The sequence below is a fragment of the Nerophis ophidion genome, linkage group LG10 (assembly GCF_033978795.1).
Source record: "Nerophis ophidion isolate RoL-2023_Sa linkage group LG10, RoL_Noph_v1.0, whole genome shotgun sequence".
NCBI lineage: Eukaryota > Metazoa > Chordata > Actinopteri > Syngnathiformes > Syngnathidae > Nerophis > Nerophis ophidion.
In genome coordinates, this window is record NC_084620.1 from 22,099,227 (window position 1) to 22,116,529 (window position 17,303).

The window sequence follows — 17,303 nt, forward strand, 5'->3', positions numbered from 1 at the left end:
TAAATCCTTTCAGCAAAAATATGGCAATATCGCGAAATGATCAAATGTGACACATAGAATGGACCTGCTATCCCCGTTTAAATAAGAAAATCTCATTTCAGTAGGTTACGGTTAAGGTAATAGTCATATATATTACCTTAATTTTTGTCTTTTTGCTCATGGTAAAATGAAATACAATTATTATAGAATACAAATTATAGATACTTAATCATGATTAATTGAAATCAATCCACAGCAAGCCTGTGATTAAACTCATTTAAAATGCAATTGTAATATTTTGTAATTCTTTACAGTACATGTTTTGGTGTTGAATCAATTTTTTTATACACGCTGCAGTGTACATGCAGAGGGTCTTGTTTAATTCATTATCTCAAGCAATCAAACTTTTAGGTATTTTTTCGTTAGTTTTTTTTTCTTACATGAACCAGGACTTCTTTTAAAATTCCTGCACATGTAAAGGTATATAATCCACCTTAAAAGCTGGACCGCGGCGTTTGAGTGGGGAACAATGTTGACAGATTGTCACAGTGTTTGCTCTCGCAGTGGGCTGTTTGCTTATCATGAGCCAACATGAGAGCATGGAGACAAGGTACGTGCAGCGAGCCATGCTTCCTGATCAACGTTGGAAGTGTGGGGTTGGAGGTGAGAGGGGTGTTGGTGTAATGGGAAGGGGCGGCCGTCATTGTGACTCCTTGCTCTGACTCTATTTACTGGCTTTGAGTGAGGGCGCCCGTAAAGGTTAACCCCTGATGACTTTATGTAGCCAGACTCCACTGTTGTTATTTATTGTTTATTTGATAGGGTAGGCTATACATTTCACATGGAATATAGAATTGAACAGAATAGAATAGAATAGAATGGACTTTATTGTCATTGTATTTGCATATAACGGGAATAAAGACCCCAACTTAAAGTGCGGTAGTGGGAACAAATATGGGGTAAAATAAATAACAATAAAGGAAAAAACTAACAATGAAAATAAACAGACTACTATCCAATAAAAATAATAAGCAATCCTGTACAATATACAAAACACTATAGAAATACAAAATACTGTACAATATACAGAACAAGACAAGAGTACCGAAGTAATAAATAACAATCAGTGCCGGACGTATTGCACTCGAAGGGTAGTATTGCACAGTATATACTACATCCCCTGACAAAACATTAGGGAATCACCAGTCTTGGAGGATGTTGTTTAATTTTGTAGAAAAACAGACATGACACCGAACTGTAGTCATTTCTAATGGCAACTTTTTGCCAGGATATAAATTGTGGCAGTCTGTCACAGTTTAATGTTTGGATCGAGCATGGTGAAAATATGGTGTCACTCAATTCAGAGAAAAAAATATGGAATCAACAAACACTACAACACACCACTAGTACTTTGTTGCACCACCTCTGGCTTTTATAACAGCTTCCAGTCTCTAAAGAATGGACCTAAAGAGTGACCAACAGTACAACAGTATCAATTATTTTCCAGCTTTCTCTGATTGCTGTTGTCAGATCAGCTTTGCAGGTTGGAGTCTTGTCACGGACCATTTTCTTCAATTTCCAACACCGTTTTTCACTTGGATTGGGATCCGGAATATTTGCAGGCCATGACATTGACCTTGTATATCTTTCTTCAAGGAAAGTTTTTACAGTTTTGCTATATGGCAAATAATCTTTAAAATTATGTCTCCATCCTTAAACATCCTTTCAATTGATGGAATAAGAAAAGTGTCCAAAATGTTGCATTTATTAAAGATGTAATGACAGACATCTCCCTAGTGCCATTACCTGACATGCTGCTCCATATCATCAATGACTGTCGAATGTGAATGTTTTTTTCAGGCAGTCTTCTGCATAAATCTAATTGGAACGGCACCAAACAAAAATTCCAACATCATTACCTTGTCCAAATGCAGATTCTTGACTCCTCACTGAATATGACTTTCATCCAGTCATCCGTAGTCCATTATTTATTTTCCTTAGCCCATTGGAACCTTGTTTTTTCCTGTTTAAGAGTTAATGATGGCTTTCGTTTAGCTTTTCTGTAATTAAATCCCATTTGCTTTAAGTGGTTTCTTTCAGTTTGGTCACTAAATGTGACTCCAGTTTCTGGCCATTTGTTCATCATTGGTTTTGCTGTGTATGTTCTGTTTCTAAGGCATATTGATTTAAATTTTCTGACTTGATGCTTTGATGTTTTCCTTGGTATACCAGTATGCTTGCCTTTTACAACCTTCCCATGTTGTTTGCACTTGGTCCAAATTTTAAACACAGCTGACTGAATAGTCAATGTCTTTTGCAAAATTGTGTGATTATTTACCTACTTGCTGAGCTGCCACCTTATCGTGGTAGAGGAGTTTGCGTGTCCCAATGATCCTAGGAGCTATGTTGTCCGGGGGCTTTATGCCCCCTGGTAGGGTCTCCTAAGGCAAACAGGTTCTAGGTGAGGGATCAGACAAAGAGCAGCTCAAAGACCTTTATGAAGAAGAAAAAGCATGGACCAATATTTCCCTCGCCTGGACGCGGGTCACTGGGGCCCCCCTCTTGAGCCAGGCCCGGAGGTGGGGCACGATGGCGAGCGCCTGGTGGCCGGGCCTGTTCCCATGGGGCCCGGCCTGGCACAGCCCGAAGAGGCAACGTGGGTCACCTCTCCAATGGGCTCACCACCCATAGCAGGGGCCATAGAGTTCGGGTGCAATGTGAGCTGGGCGGCAGCCGAAGGCAGGGCACTTGGCGGTCCGATCCTCGGCTACAGAAGCTAGCTCTTGGGACGTGGAACGTCACCTCACTGGGGGGGAAAGAGCCTGAGCTAGTGCGCGAAGTCGAGAAGTTACGGTTGGATATAGTCGGACTCACTTCGACGCACAGCAAGGGCTCTGGAACCACTTCTCTCGAGAGGGACTGGACCCTCTTCCACTCTGGCGTTGCCGGCAGTGAGAGGTAACGGGCTGGGGTGGCAATTCTTGTTGCCCCCGGCTCAAAGCCTGCACGTTGGAGTTCAACCCGGTGGACCAAAGGGTAGCCTCCCTTTGCCTTCGGGCGGGGAGACGGGTCCTGACTGTTGTTTGTGCTTACGCACCAAACAGCAGTTCAGAGTACCCACCCTTTTTGGGAACACTCAAGGGAGTACTGGAAAGTGCCCCCCCGGGTGATTCGCTTGTCCTTACTGGGGGACTTCAACGCTCACGTTGGCAACGACAGTGAAACCTGGAGAGGCGTGATTGGGAAGAATGGCCGCCCGGATCTGAACCCGAGTGGTGTTTTGTTATTGGACTTTTGTGCTCGTCACAGTTTGTCTATAACAAACACCATGTTCAAACAGAAGGGTGTCCATATGTGCACTTGGCACCAGGACACCCTAGGCCGCAGTTCCATGATCGACTTTGTAGTTGTGTCATAGGATTTGCGGCCTTATGTTTTGGACACTCCGGTGAAGAGAGGGGCGGAGCTTTCTACCGATCACCACCTGGTGGTGAGTTGGCTGCGATGGTGCGGGAGGATGCCGGACAGACCTGGGAGGCCCAAACGCATTGTGAGGGTCTGCTGGGAACGTCTGGCAGAGTGTCCTGTCAGAGAAAGTTTCAATTCCCACCTCCGGTAGAACTTTGAACATGTCACGAGGGAGGTGCAGGACACTGAGTCCGAGTGGACCATGTTCCGCACCTCTATTGTGGAGGCGGCTGATCGGAGCTGTGGCCGCAATGTAGTTGGTGCCTGTCGGGGCGGCAATCCTAAAACCCCTAGGTGGACACCAGCGGTGAGGGATGCCGTCAAGCTGAAGAAGGAATCCTATCGGGTCCTTTTGGTTCATAGGACTCCGGAGGCAGTGGACAGGTACCGACAGGCCAAGCGGTGTACAGCTTCAGCGGTCGCGGAGGCAAAAACTCGGACATGGGAGGAGTTCGGGGAAGCCATGGAAAACGACTTCCGGACGGCTTCGAAGCGATTCTGGACCACCATCCGCCGCCTCAGGAAGGGGAAGCAGTGCACTATCAACACCGTGTATGGTGCGGATGGTGTTCTGCTGACCTCAACTTCGGATGTTGTGGATAGGTGGAAGGAATCACACCAACACGTCTTCCTATGAGGAAGCAGTGCCTGGGGAATCCGTGGTGGACTCTCCTATTTCTGGGGCTGAGGTCGCTGAGGTAGTTAAAAATCTCCTCGGTGGCAAGGCCCCAGGGGTGGATGAGGGCCGCCCGGAGTTCCTTAAGGCTCTGGATGCTGTGGGGCTGTCTTGATTGACAAGACTCTGCAGCATCGCGTGGACATCGGGGGCGGTACCTCTGGATTGGCAGACCGGGGTGGTGGTTCCTCTCTTTAAGAAGGGGGACCGGAGGGTGTGTTCCAACTATCGCGGGATCACACTCCTCAGCCTTCCCAGTAAGGTTTATTCAGGTGTACTGGAGAGGAGGCAACGCCGGATAGTCGAACCTCGGATTCAGGAGGAACAGTGTGGTTTTCGTCCTGGTCGTGGAACTGTGGACCAGCTCTATACTCTCGGCAGGGTTCTTGAGGGTACATGGGAGTTTGCCCAACCAGTCCACATGTGCTTTGTGGACTTGGAGAAGGCATTTGACCGTGTCCCTTGGGAAGTCCTGTGGGGAGTGCGCAAAGAGTATGGGGTATCGGACTGTCTTATTGTGGCGGTCCGCTCCCTGTACGATCAGTGCCAGAGCTTGGTCCGCATTGCCGGCCGTAAGTCAAACTAATTTCCAGTGAGGGTTGGACTGCGCCAAGGCTGTCCTTTGTCAGCGATTCTGTTCATAACTTTTATGGACAGAATTTCTAGGCGCAGTCAAGGCGTTGAGGGGTTCCGGTTTGGTGACCGCAGGATTAGGTCTCTGCTTTTTGCAGATTACGTGGCCCTGATGGCTTCATCTGACCGGGATCTTCAGCTCTCACTGGATCGGTTCGCAGCAGAGTGTGAAACGACCGGAATGAGAATCAGCACCTCCAAGTCCGAGTCCATGGTTCTCGCCCGGAAAAGGGTGGAATGCCATTTCCGGGTTGGGGAAGAGACCCTTCCCCAAGTGGAGGAGTTCAATTACCTAGGAGTCTTGTTCACGAGTGAGGGAAGAGTGGATCGTGAGATCGACAGGCGGATCGGTGCGGTGTCTTCAGTAATGCCGACGTTGTACCGATCCGTTGTGGTGAAGAAGGAGCTGAGCCGGAAGGCAAAGCTCTCAATTTACCGGTCGATCTACGTTCCCATCCTCACCTATGGTCATGAGCTTTGGGTCATGACCAAAAGAATGAGATCACGGGTACAAGCGGCCGAAATGATTTTCCTCCGCCGTGTGGCGGGGCTCTCCCTTAGAGATAGGGTGAGAAGCTCTGCCATCCGGGAGGACTCAGAGTAAAGCCACTCCTCCTTCACATCGAGAGGAGCCGGATGAGGTGGTTCGGGCATTTGGTCAGGATGCCATCCGAACGCCTCCTTAAGGACGTGTTTAGGGCACATCCAACCAATAGGAGGCCACGGGGAAGACCCAGGACACGTTGGGAAGACTATGTCTCCCGGCTGGCCTGTGAACGCCTCGGGATCCCCCGGGAAGAGCTAGACGAAGTGGCTGGGGCGAGGGAAGTCTGGGTTTCCCTGCTTAGGCTGTTGCCCCCGCGACCCGACCTCGGATAAGCTGAAGAAGATGGATGGATGGATGGATAAAGTTTGATAATCCTCTTCTTTGTTTCAATTGACATCTCTTGTGTTGATTCATGTCAATCCACTTGGTGCAACAGCTCTCCAAGTTATGACAACTAATTTTTAACTGCAGACTAATGTGTTTTGAGCTGTTATTCCAGGTTGCTCTTTGTTTAGCTTTTTGGGTATTGTTTTTCTGTGTTTCGTTTCACTTCCTGGCTTGTGCTCTTATTCTGTTTCCACGACCTGTGCTGTTGGTGTTGTTCCTGCATTAGCTCTTAGCCTGCTGTCCTCCTCACTTGCGGTTGAGTAGTAATTATGTGTTTCACCTGCTGCTAATGAGCACCTGAGGACTATGTAGGCTAGGCTGACAACTAAGTTGGTTGTGGGATTTTTGTCTATGGATCACTTGAGTTTGTTGTAGATTGTTTGGAATTTCGAACACTGTGTGTGACATTGAGATTTTTGCTTTCTACTTTTTTGTGTGTAGCTTTCCCAAAAGTGTATTTCTTTTATGCAAGCTTTTCTCTTTGCAAAGTATTTTCCCTGCTGCAGGCTATTTGAATTTTGGAACCTTTTTTCATTCACAGTTTTCCTTGTGCTTTTTGGTGAATTTCTATGCTGCACTCTATTTGTGTTTTTGAACTTTGAATACTCTTCCGCCCGATTGTAGCTGAGAATAAGAGGTAGAAAATGGATGGATGGAATACTTTTCTACCTGCATGCTGTAATGTTCTTGCATCAGGGTGACTGCAGAAATAATGAGAGTTTGTTCCTTGTACTCGTAACTTTAATAACAACATATCAGCGGTATCTCATAACTGGCATATATCACTAGTCAAGTAGCAACTCAACTACACGTACTTCCTGTCTAGCAACGTGACTTCAAAATAAAATACCTTACATTCTGGTGAACATCACATTTGCCCCTTTTTTTTTTTTTTTTTTTAAACAAAAGAAGCGTGCCTTTAGCTTTTATCAAATTGCACTCCTATGCAGATACTACAGCCTGTATTCAAAGAAAGTCTCATCTGTGAACATTAAAGTTAATTGTTACTGAACATTGTGCTTACTTTAAATAATAGTAAACCTTTAGTGCCTGAAATAAAGTACAGTTCAAACATCATGAATGGCTCAATCAAACAAATGGTCAATGTAGTATTTAACGTAAATCGTCACTCGTATAGTTAAACACAATCAAAAAACATTGCTCACATGACCAATAGTTATTACACTGACTCAATGAGCGATCAGATTCTAGTCAGCATAGTCCTTTATATAAGTAGGTGGACGTTTATTGTTTCTGGATGTGTACCGGGATACAGCAGTAGATAAAGTGCTGTCCTGGTGCTGTGTAGAGACCTTTTCAAGTTCAGGTGTGATCCTTTTGAAGAAGGATGCATTCCTGACAATAGAGTGTCCATTCCTGGAGGCTGTGACCATAGAGCCCTTCATGTTGGTCACTTTGTAAGGTTTGGTGTTGTAAGGTGTTGACAGTTTGTTGTGCTTGGGCTGGCGGTGTAGTACAGTGTCACCGGGAATGAGTAAATGAGATTTTGCATGAAGTTAAGCATCTGCAGCGGTTTTCATTTTAGACCGTGCATTGCTGTCTCTTGTTCTCACAGCAGCATCTGAACTGTGTTTAGCAGCGTTACTGAAAGAAGGAACTTTTGTGTACATTTTTTGTTGAAACAAAAGTTCAGCTGGTGAACACTCTGTAGGGCTATGAGGCGTGGATCGGTATTCACGTAGAATTAAGTTGTTGTTTCCAAGGAATACCTTGTGTTTGAGCCACACGCAGAGCTTTGCCTAGGGTTCGCATGAATCTTTCAGCTGTGCCGTTCGCTTGAGGCCAAAGGGGTGTTGCTCTGTGATGGTAAAAACCTAGGTAGTCTGCAAACTGTGAGAAAGAGTTACTGTTGAATGGTGGGCCATTGTCAGTTTTTACAACCCTGGGAATCCCACACATAAGAACACTTTGTCCATTAATGGAATGACTGTATTAGCTGATGTTGATCTCACGCTTTTAACAATTGGGTATCTGGAGTAATCATCTGCAACAATGAGGAGATATTCTCCAGTGGGAAGTGTTCCATAAAAGTCTGCACTCACACTGTGCCATGGTGGTTCAGGTAGGGGTGACATTTTTGATGGCTCGTTGTGTGTGACAGTTACGAACTGCTGCTTCCGCTTTGCGATCAATGTCTGGAAACCATAATTTAATTCTGAGTAGTGCTTTGGTCTTGACGATACCCTGGTGTCCTTCATGGGCAAGTTGTATTGCTCTGTCCTGCAAGACAGCCGGAACAACAATCCTAGTGTCTCTCAGAAGGATGTCTGCTGTATGTGTTGTTGTTAGCTCGTTCCGAACATGTTTAAACTGCTTTAATGTGTCAGCGTATTGTGACTTGTCAGTTTGATGCCAAGTGTTATTCCTGATATCGCTTATGACTTCCTGTAAAATGGGGTCTTTCAGAGTCTCTGATTTTATCTCTTGCAATGTCGTGGCTTTCGGTGTGGAGTGATATGCAAAGAAGTTCACATACTCTTCTGCTACTTTACCTGCACGAGTGCTTTCGCTGGTTGATGATGGCAAGGGGTTACGAGACGTGAAATCAGCTGGGTTGTTGGCACCTTTTCTGTATTCAATTTTGAAGTTGTAAGGTTGAAGCCTGAGTCCCCACCTCTCAATTCCGGCAGGTGGTTTTGACCTTGGGTTGTTCCACATGATTTCAAGTGCTTTGTGATCAGTCACAAGTGTGAAAGGATGTCCATAAATGTATAAGTGGAAGTGCTCACAGCTCCACACAATGGCAAGCCCGTCCTTTTCAGTTTGCGAGTATCTCCTTTCCACATCCCTGAGAGATCGACTTGCATACGCTATGATATGCTTCATCCCTTTTTCCTCATGTTGACACAGGATCGCACCTAATCGCACTGGACTAGCATCCACAATCAGTTCAGTTTGTCTGTTTGGATAGAAGTATGACATAGTGGTGTCACTGGTAAGATTGTCTTTGAGTGCCTGTAATGCATCCCGCTGTGCTTGTCCCCATGTCCACGGTGTGGCTTTCCTGGTCAGGTTGCAAAGTGGCTCTGAGATGGATGAAAAGTCTTTAATGAATCTGGAGCAGTAGTTAGCCATACCTAGCAGGCTTTTGATGTCAGCAGGCGTTGTAGGGTCAGGGGCATGTTGAACAGCTGCAACCTTTTTTGGATCAGGTGAGACACCTGTGGAAAAGATGAAACCAAAGAATTCCAGTCTTGTCTTGTTGAATTCGCATTTTTCACGATTCAGAGTGAGCCCAGTCTCTTTGAGTCTTGTAAATAGGGCCCGAAGGTTGTTGTCATGTTCTGTTTGGTTCGTGCCAAACACAATGATGTCATCACTGAGGTTTTTGACTCCTTGTAGTCCTTGTAAGGACTGTTGAATTGCATTTTGAAACACTTCTGCTGGAGAGGAAATGCCAAAACTTAGGCGTTTGTACCGTCGCTGGCCAAGATGAGTAGTGAACGATGTTATGTATCGGCTGTCCGGGTGTAGCTCCAATTGATGGTATCCAGCTCTAAGATCCAGTTTGGAGAACACAGTTGCACCATTTAACTCATGACTCACATCATCAAAGGTCGGAGTGATATGACATTCTCTTTTAATGGCTGTGTTTGCTAGTCTCATGTCGACACAAAGCCTTATTCTGTCAGGATCTTTAGGTTTGGGAGGTGTCACTATGGGTGAAACCCACGGTGTAGGACCAGTGACTTCTTCAATGATATCGCCTGCTTCAAGCTTGTGAAGTTCATCCTCCACTTTCTGACATACGTGAAAGGGAACGCGTCTGTGAGGTTGACAGGTAGGCTTAATGTCAGTATTTATGTGCAGTTTTATTTGGAAGTTTTGGAGTTTGCCGATCCCTTTGAATAGCTCTGCGTGGTTTTCAACTAACTCATCTGCTACTGTGCGTGGTATTTGGCCTGTTACTGTTGTAACAATGTGGATCAGTCCTAAGTCTTTGGATGTTTCATAGCTTAAGATGTTAAATCCATCACCTTGGATCACAAAGACTGTGCATGTTGCTTTTTTGTTGTATTTTTCCATACAGCATTCAAACTCACCACACACTGGAAGAGATTTTGTTGATCGGTATGGGTAGAGCTTAACATCGGCTGGGTGTAGTGTGGAATATGGCACAAGTTTGTTATAAGTGGCTTCACTTATGCAGTTGACTGTAGCCCCGTAGTCAAGTAGGACATGTATCTGGGTGTCATTTATTGTGACCTTATCTTGTGGAATCTTTGTAGGTTCAGCAGCATTAACTACATAATCATAAGCTTCATCGCTGCTAGATGTGTGTCCTGTTTTCTCACCTGAGGCACTGTCACTTATCTGATGCACACTTTTGGATGCTTGTTGAGTTTTCCTGTGTGGCTGTCTGTTGTTGATCTCCTTAGCTTTTGATCGGCATTGTTGTGCAAAATGATTTAGTTTGCCGCATGTTTGTTCTTGGCTGTGCATTAATTTTCATGAGGGTAGTTACCTCCATAGTTTCTGAAGCGGTTGTTGGGTTGCTTATTTATTGACCAGGTGCTTTTGTTTGGGGTTCAATGTGTAGTTTTGTGATACACTTTGTTTACTGTTGCTGCATTGCCACTTTCCATGCCTGATGCTTGCATTTCAGACAGTTCACAGGTGCGCCCATGGTTCAGAATGTCTTCTGGGTTAGTTCAGGTTATCTTAGTGCTTTTCTGCACAGTCTTGATGATGTGCAGCTTTGTATTATTTGTGTTTTGATCACTGCATTAATGTCTGCAAACTCACAGTTTTTTGCTAACATCCTCAGTCTGGTGTGAAAGGTGTCCATGCTGCTGCAAGAATCTGTTTATCACTCAGCTTCTGAAACAGTTTATATTCAGGCTTGAAAGTATAAGGTTCTGCATCATCATTTGTCCCAAAATAGTCATTGTTTTCTCTCATGAAGTCTGCAATGATTAGTAGTAGTTGTTGTTGAAGGAAATAGGCAACATTGTGATGCGTCCGTGAAATCATTTAGCGACTGCATGCTTAAAATAAGCAAAACTAGTAAATATTACATGTTTTCATGAATGTGCTTGTCACTACATTACATATATACTTACAACATGTATACAAAAAAACTGATGGAGGTGTTTGGATGTTGTTTTGAGTGCTGTGTAGGCGAAATAGAGCGACACCCGTTATCTTAATTTTGAGCTGACATGCTAGCATTTTTTCATGAGTTACAATGCATACAAAAGAAAAACATATGTGTTCTTGTCTTACATAATTACGAATGATAGGCAAAATTATAAAAAACAAGGTGCAGTTCCCTTTCAAAGGGGTTCCTTGAGGAACGCCTCAGTTGTGTAAGTCACAAGTTTGGCCCCAGTTTTGTATATTTGCAGCAAGGTTAAAATGTCAATGCAAAGACCTGCCAAATGTGTTTACAGTGGTCCAATTTTCTCTATACAACACTATAGGTTTTTTTTTTTTTTAATTTTCTGCAAAAATTTCTGTCTCCTAAGTTTTTAACTGAACATAGTGTGTTGTCATTCCCGGGCCGGATTTGCCCTACGGGCTACCAGTTGGATGGTACTGACTTACAGCCATGTTTTTTTTTGCAAAACCTAGAAGAGCCCTTGCAAACTGCAATGGTTGTGTTTGTGTCTCCATTACGCCTCCACATTTGTGGGCTGGTGGCCAGCTATGGCTATTCCTCTGGCGCGACACGAGACAGGAAGTTGAGAGAAAAGAATGATGGGAGGTGCGGGAGGCGACTGTAAGGTCCCCAGAGTCCAGGCAGGAGCCACCGACTGGCGGGAGTTATTGTTTGGGCTTGTATGCATCAATGGTGACAATGTGTCCTCCCACAGTAATCCTGTGTGTGTGTGTGTGTGCGTGCGTGTGTGTGCGTGTGTGCGCGTGTGCGTGTGCGTGTGTGTGTGTGTGTGTGTGTGTGTGTTTTGGCGGGACATTCCAGGACAGTACCTTTACTTTGTCCCACTTGTTCAATGTTGTGTTTTTATTAACTCATTAATGTATTATTTACATTATTTATATTGTATTTTTTTTTACATTTATGTTATCATGAAGTCATAATATTTAATATGGCACATTCATTTTAGTTACTCTCCAGTATGGGGTTAGGGTTAACACTGTCAATTTTTGAGAAAATGAAAGGATTTGAAGTGCGCCCTATAGTCCGGAAATGTGATTTTTATTCCTCACAATACGAAGGTCCTGCAGTCTTGGGTTCAATCCCAGGATCGGGATCTTTCTGTGTGGAGTTTGCATGTTCTCCCCGTGAATGCGTGGGTTCCCTCCGGGTACTCCGGCTTCCTCCCACTTCCAAAGACATTGGCCCTAGTGTGTGAATGTGAGTGTGAATGTTGTCTGTCTATCTGTGTTGGCCCTGCGATGAGGTGGCGACTTGTCCAGGGTGTACACCGCCTTCTGCCCGATTGTAGCTGCGATACTGTAGGCGCCAGCGCCCCCCGCGACCCTAAAAGGGAATAAGCAGTAGAAATGGATGGATGGATATTATTTTTTTTATAAATTTCCAAAGTACAAAAAAATAAAACATTTTACATTGTCCTTATGGGCCATTGTGTGCAGAATTTTGTTGACACAAATGAATGTATTCCATTTTAGTATAAGGCTGTAAGATAACAAAATGTGGAAAAAGTGAAGCATTGTGAATACTTTCCGGTGGACTTTGTGTTCAAATTGAGGAACGACATTAGATAAAGCCGTTTTGGCAAAATCTCTGTGGTGACCAATGACCATGTTATAAATCCAACATATCACTGTTGTATGCACTCCTTGTGTTAATATGCTGAAAGAGGCCTCTGTTTAATTTATAACCAGAGACTAACATGGTATTGATTAACATGCGTCTTTCTCTTTACCAATTCAAAGCTGTACCCTATATACCTCAACATATTATTAAAAAAGTTTTTTTGCGAACAAATCTTCTGTCTTATGTGAAGCTTTATGCAAGATTATGATTACGCAACAGAGCTGAACGCTGAAGATGGTTCAACTAATTTCATGGTCAGCATTAATTAGATCATTTGAAGGACATTTGGCTGCATAGTTGAGTGACAGAGGCCATTTTGTGCACCCAGCCCCCAAATTTAAATTTCGAACATGTATTTGGATCTAGAGCAGTAGTTTTCAAACTTCTTTCACCTAAAAAAAAAATGTTTGAATATAGAAAAATGAAACCTTGTATTGAGATATTGAATCCTATCTTCGGCCTACCACTATATAGAGCCCACACACCACTGGTGGTACTTGTACCACAGTTTGAGAATCTTCAATCTAGTTCATTGGTTCTTAACCTGGGTTCGATCGAACCCTAGGGGTTCGGTGAGTCGGGCTCAGGGGTTTGGTGGAGGTCAAAACACACCCGACTCATCGTGTCAATAAAAACTTCTCCCTATCGGCGTATTACGGATACGGCAACAGCAGAAGTCACACTGATTTACAGGTGTGTAATTTGTTGTGAGTTTATGCACTGTGTTTATTTTGTTCTCTGAACAAGGTGATGTTCATGCACGGTTCTTTTTGTGCACCAGTAAAAAACATGGTAACACTTTAATATGGGGAACACATATTCACCATCAATTTGTTGCTTATTAACATGCAAATTACTAACATATTGGCTCTTAACTAGTCAATATTAAGTACTTATTAATGCCTTATTCGGCATGTGCTTATTATAACCCTAACCCTCTAACCCTTACCGAAACCCTAACCAAATAACTCTAAATTAAGTCTTTGTTACTTAGAATATGTTCCCTGAGTGTCCAAAAAACCCTAAATTAAGTCCTTGTTACTTAAAATATGTTACCCATACTAAAGTGTTACCAAAAACATATAACTCTGTCTTGAATTTGAAAAAAAGGAGGGTTCGGTGAATGCGCGTATGAAACTGGTGGGGTTCGGTACTTCCAACAAGGTTAAGAACCACTGATCTAGATAATATGAATCGGACATGCCTTGGTGGGAATTTTGCATACATTTTGCACCACTCACACTTTTATAATCTGTTTTTTGAGTCTGTCTGCGAGGTGTTCATTTCTGGCGTTATTCCCAGATTGCCAATGAGACCACAGCCCACTCTCTCGCTCATGATTTATCTATTGATAATGTACACTTCCAATATTTGTCAATTTCTTTCCAGACAAGGTCAAAAATAAAATTCACAACCATCCAGCACCCCCCGCGACCCCAAAAGGGAATAAGCGGTAGTAAATGGATGGATGGATGTATATAGATTCACTTGGCCATAACATTATAAATGATAAATGGGTTGTACTTGTATAGCGCTTTTCTGCCTTCAAGGTACTCAAAGCGCTTTTGACACTACTTCCACATTTACCCATTCACACACTGATGGAGGGAGCCGCCATGCAAGGCGCCAACCAGCACCCATCAGGAGCAAGGGTGAAGTGTCTTGCTCAGGACACAACGGACGTGACAAGGTTGGTACTAGGTGGGAATTGAACCAGGGACGCTCGGGTTGCGCACGGCCACTCTTCCACTGCGCCACGCCGTCCCTAACATTAGGGAACACCTAAGAAAAAACCCTGCTGTTTGCAGTGCATATGTCAATGAATGTTACTTGTCTGTGTTATTATGCACATGCTAAAATTATATGAAAATAAAAGGAGCAAAGAGACATCCAAAATGGTGCGCAAGCTCACCCCAGTATGCATGAACCTGATGCTGTGGCATTGTTTAACACAAGTATCCAACATTGTAAAAACATTCATAAGTCAGAAAATACAAAATTCATCATAAGTTCCCTTAAGTAATGTTTTTCATGGTTTCATTTTTAGGAGGACTTTCAGAGGTTAAGTGGTCTTATTAAAAAAGTGCCAGGAGGGACTCCCAGATACAGTGCAATGCATAAAAACGCATGGTTAGTTTATTTAGCAGTTTGTGGTGCTCGGAGCGCAATAGATTTGAGTGTATTTTAAATGTCTGCTTGAGGTCTCTGGAGGAGATGGTGCTTGGTCACAGACATGAGTCGGTGGTGGCGGGCGCCTTCTTGTACGCCGTGGCTTGCTGGGGCAGCGGGCTCAGAGTGAGGTAGAGAAGGCCAGAAACGTGGTGAGAGTCGAGCTAGACTCTCTGGCGGTGGTGTCAGAGAGGAGAAGTCTAGCAAAACTCCTAGCCATTATGGACAACACCTCCCACCCCCTACATTCAGACCTTGCAGAGGAAATGAGCACGTTCAGTGGAAGGCTCAGACTCCCAAAATGCAACACGGAATGACAAAGGAGGTCCTTCATACTGACAACAATCAGACTGTATAATACATATGTTCCTTCTTGACTGCACTTAAATGTAGAATATATGCAGAATATATTTATATTATTCATATATTATATGTATAATATATGTTGTATATTATATATAATTATTATTGTCTATTGTGAGCGAACTGTGGTGCAGAATTTCCCCCAGGGATCTATTCTATTCTATTCTATTCTATTCTATTCTATGTTGTAGGTCCGGTGGGTGGCAGGGTGCAACGCGGTTCTCCTTGCTTCTCCGCTGTGAGAATGAACAGAAAATGGTAACGACGGATAGGTAATGTCCCCTTCAAGATTGAGGTAAAAAGTAAACCTGATTCTGGATGAGCTGTGATGGTTTCACTTGACTCTGCTGTTCTCCTCAAGGGAGTAAAGAGAGCATGTCGTAGCTTGTGGGTCCCTCTATGGGCCGCCAGATGAAAAGCACAGGACTGCCATTGGGGAACTGAAAGCTGGTGGCCCAAACTAAATGTGGACGCTTGGAAGATTGGCTGGATTTGCTTTGTTTTGGTGTTGCTTGCATAGATAAACGAATAAACGGTATTCATATGTAAATCAATTATTTCTTTCGGAAAATTTGAGTGAAATTGGATCATTTGAATGCAAGATGATTCACGGTAATGCCGGAGGTATGTTAGGTTGTTTAAACCTGCCACAATGCAATGAGAGACGTGAAGCTGATGGTGGAGGTCATCCTTAGCCATGTTGGGTTTAATGGCCATCCGTGTTCACAGTCACACATAATTATGACTGGGTTTCATCTAATCCCAGAGACACATTATAGTCTCTTTATCTTCCTCAAGGATTGGGAAGTGCTCGCAATAATGCAATTCAAAGTAATACTACGATGATGGAAACGTGTAAGCAAATACCGCACATCCATTCATCCATTTTCTACCGCTTATTCCCTTTTGGGGTCGCGGGGGGCGCTGGCGCCTATATCAGCTACAATCGGGCGGAAGGCGGGGTACACCCTGGACAAGTCGCCACCTCATCGCAGGGCCAACACAGATAGACAGACAACATTCACACTCACATTCACACATTAGGGCCAATTTAGTGTTGCCAATCAACCTATCCCCAGGTGCATGTCTTTGGAAGTGGTACCGCACGTATATTTGAAATTAAATTTTGCTGCAGTGGTGTTCCAAGTTCACACACAATACACATTAAGTAAGTATGGAGTACAGAAATTGTCAAACATTTACTCAGCCCATGGCTTTGGCAATAGTACCAAGGAGAAGCCAGAGCTTGAAAATCTTTTTCCAGAACAAGATCAAGATCGAAATGAAGTTTCTTTGGGACTACAGGTGTCGACATGGGTTGTATTCGTCTCAAGGAGAAGATGCTCAGGTTGGAACGGAAAGTGCCTTTTCTCCAAGGAACATCACCTAACTGTAATCTCATTATTTCTCATTTTCTGCATTCTATTTCAGATTCATTATCTTCCTGAGTTTCTACAGGGTTCTTCTATGCAGCATGCCAATTGATATACTGTGGGTGGTTAAATGTGGAAACTGTTCTATATTTAAACTACAAAAGAACTCGGAGAGCGCAGACTTATAAGTGTGGAAGTCGGTAATATGAATGCAATAAATACATTATATATGTATATATATATATATATATATATATATATATATATACACATATATATATATAAATATATATATATATATGTATATATATATGTGTATATATATATGTGTGTATATATATATATGTATATATATGTGTGTATATATATATGTGTGTATATATATATGTGTGTATGTATATATGTGTATATATATATGTGTGTGTGTGTATGTTATATATATAAATATATAACATAACTTATATACATATATGTATTTAAGTATATATTTATGTATAACAAATATATGTGTGCGTGTATATATATATTTATATAAATAAATATTGGTGTATATATTTAGTATATATAAAATCACATCACATATACAGTATATCACACATTTCACATAGGTATGTGTATATATGTACAGTATACAAATATACCTATATCTACACGCGCGCGTACACACACACATACACCCATACACACACACACACACACTTTAATCAGATACGTGTCAAATATTACAATATTTTGGGAAAATGTATTTTTTCAGTAGTTGTAGTCCAAAAAAATTTAACCTATATTTCATAAATCCATGACACAAAGAGATAAATATTTTTAATAATGCATTTTTGACTTCTTGAAAGTTATTTGAAAAATGTTTTAAGTTAAATATTGTAAACCACTGTTGTGCTCTCATCAGAATAAATGAACTGCAGAAAACTTGTTGAGTTTTATTTTCAT

The 17,303-nt window shown here is 42.9% G+C and overlaps 1 long non-coding RNA gene across 1 annotated transcript in view; it reads left to right on the top strand.

Moving 5' to 3' along the window:
* The window catches only part of LOC133560385 (uncharacterized), a 29,639-nt gene extending 13,077 nt beyond the window's left edge, over positions 1-16,562 (top strand). The window contains exons 2-4 of the long non-coding RNA XR_009808435.1: positions 15,177-15,280; positions 15,347-16,333; positions 16,417-16,562. This is a non-coding gene — a long non-coding RNA (uncharacterized LOC133560385). The remainder of the gene's footprint in view (positions 1-15,176; positions 15,281-15,346; positions 16,334-16,416) is intronic.
* Positions 16,563-17,303: the final 741 nt, after the last annotated feature.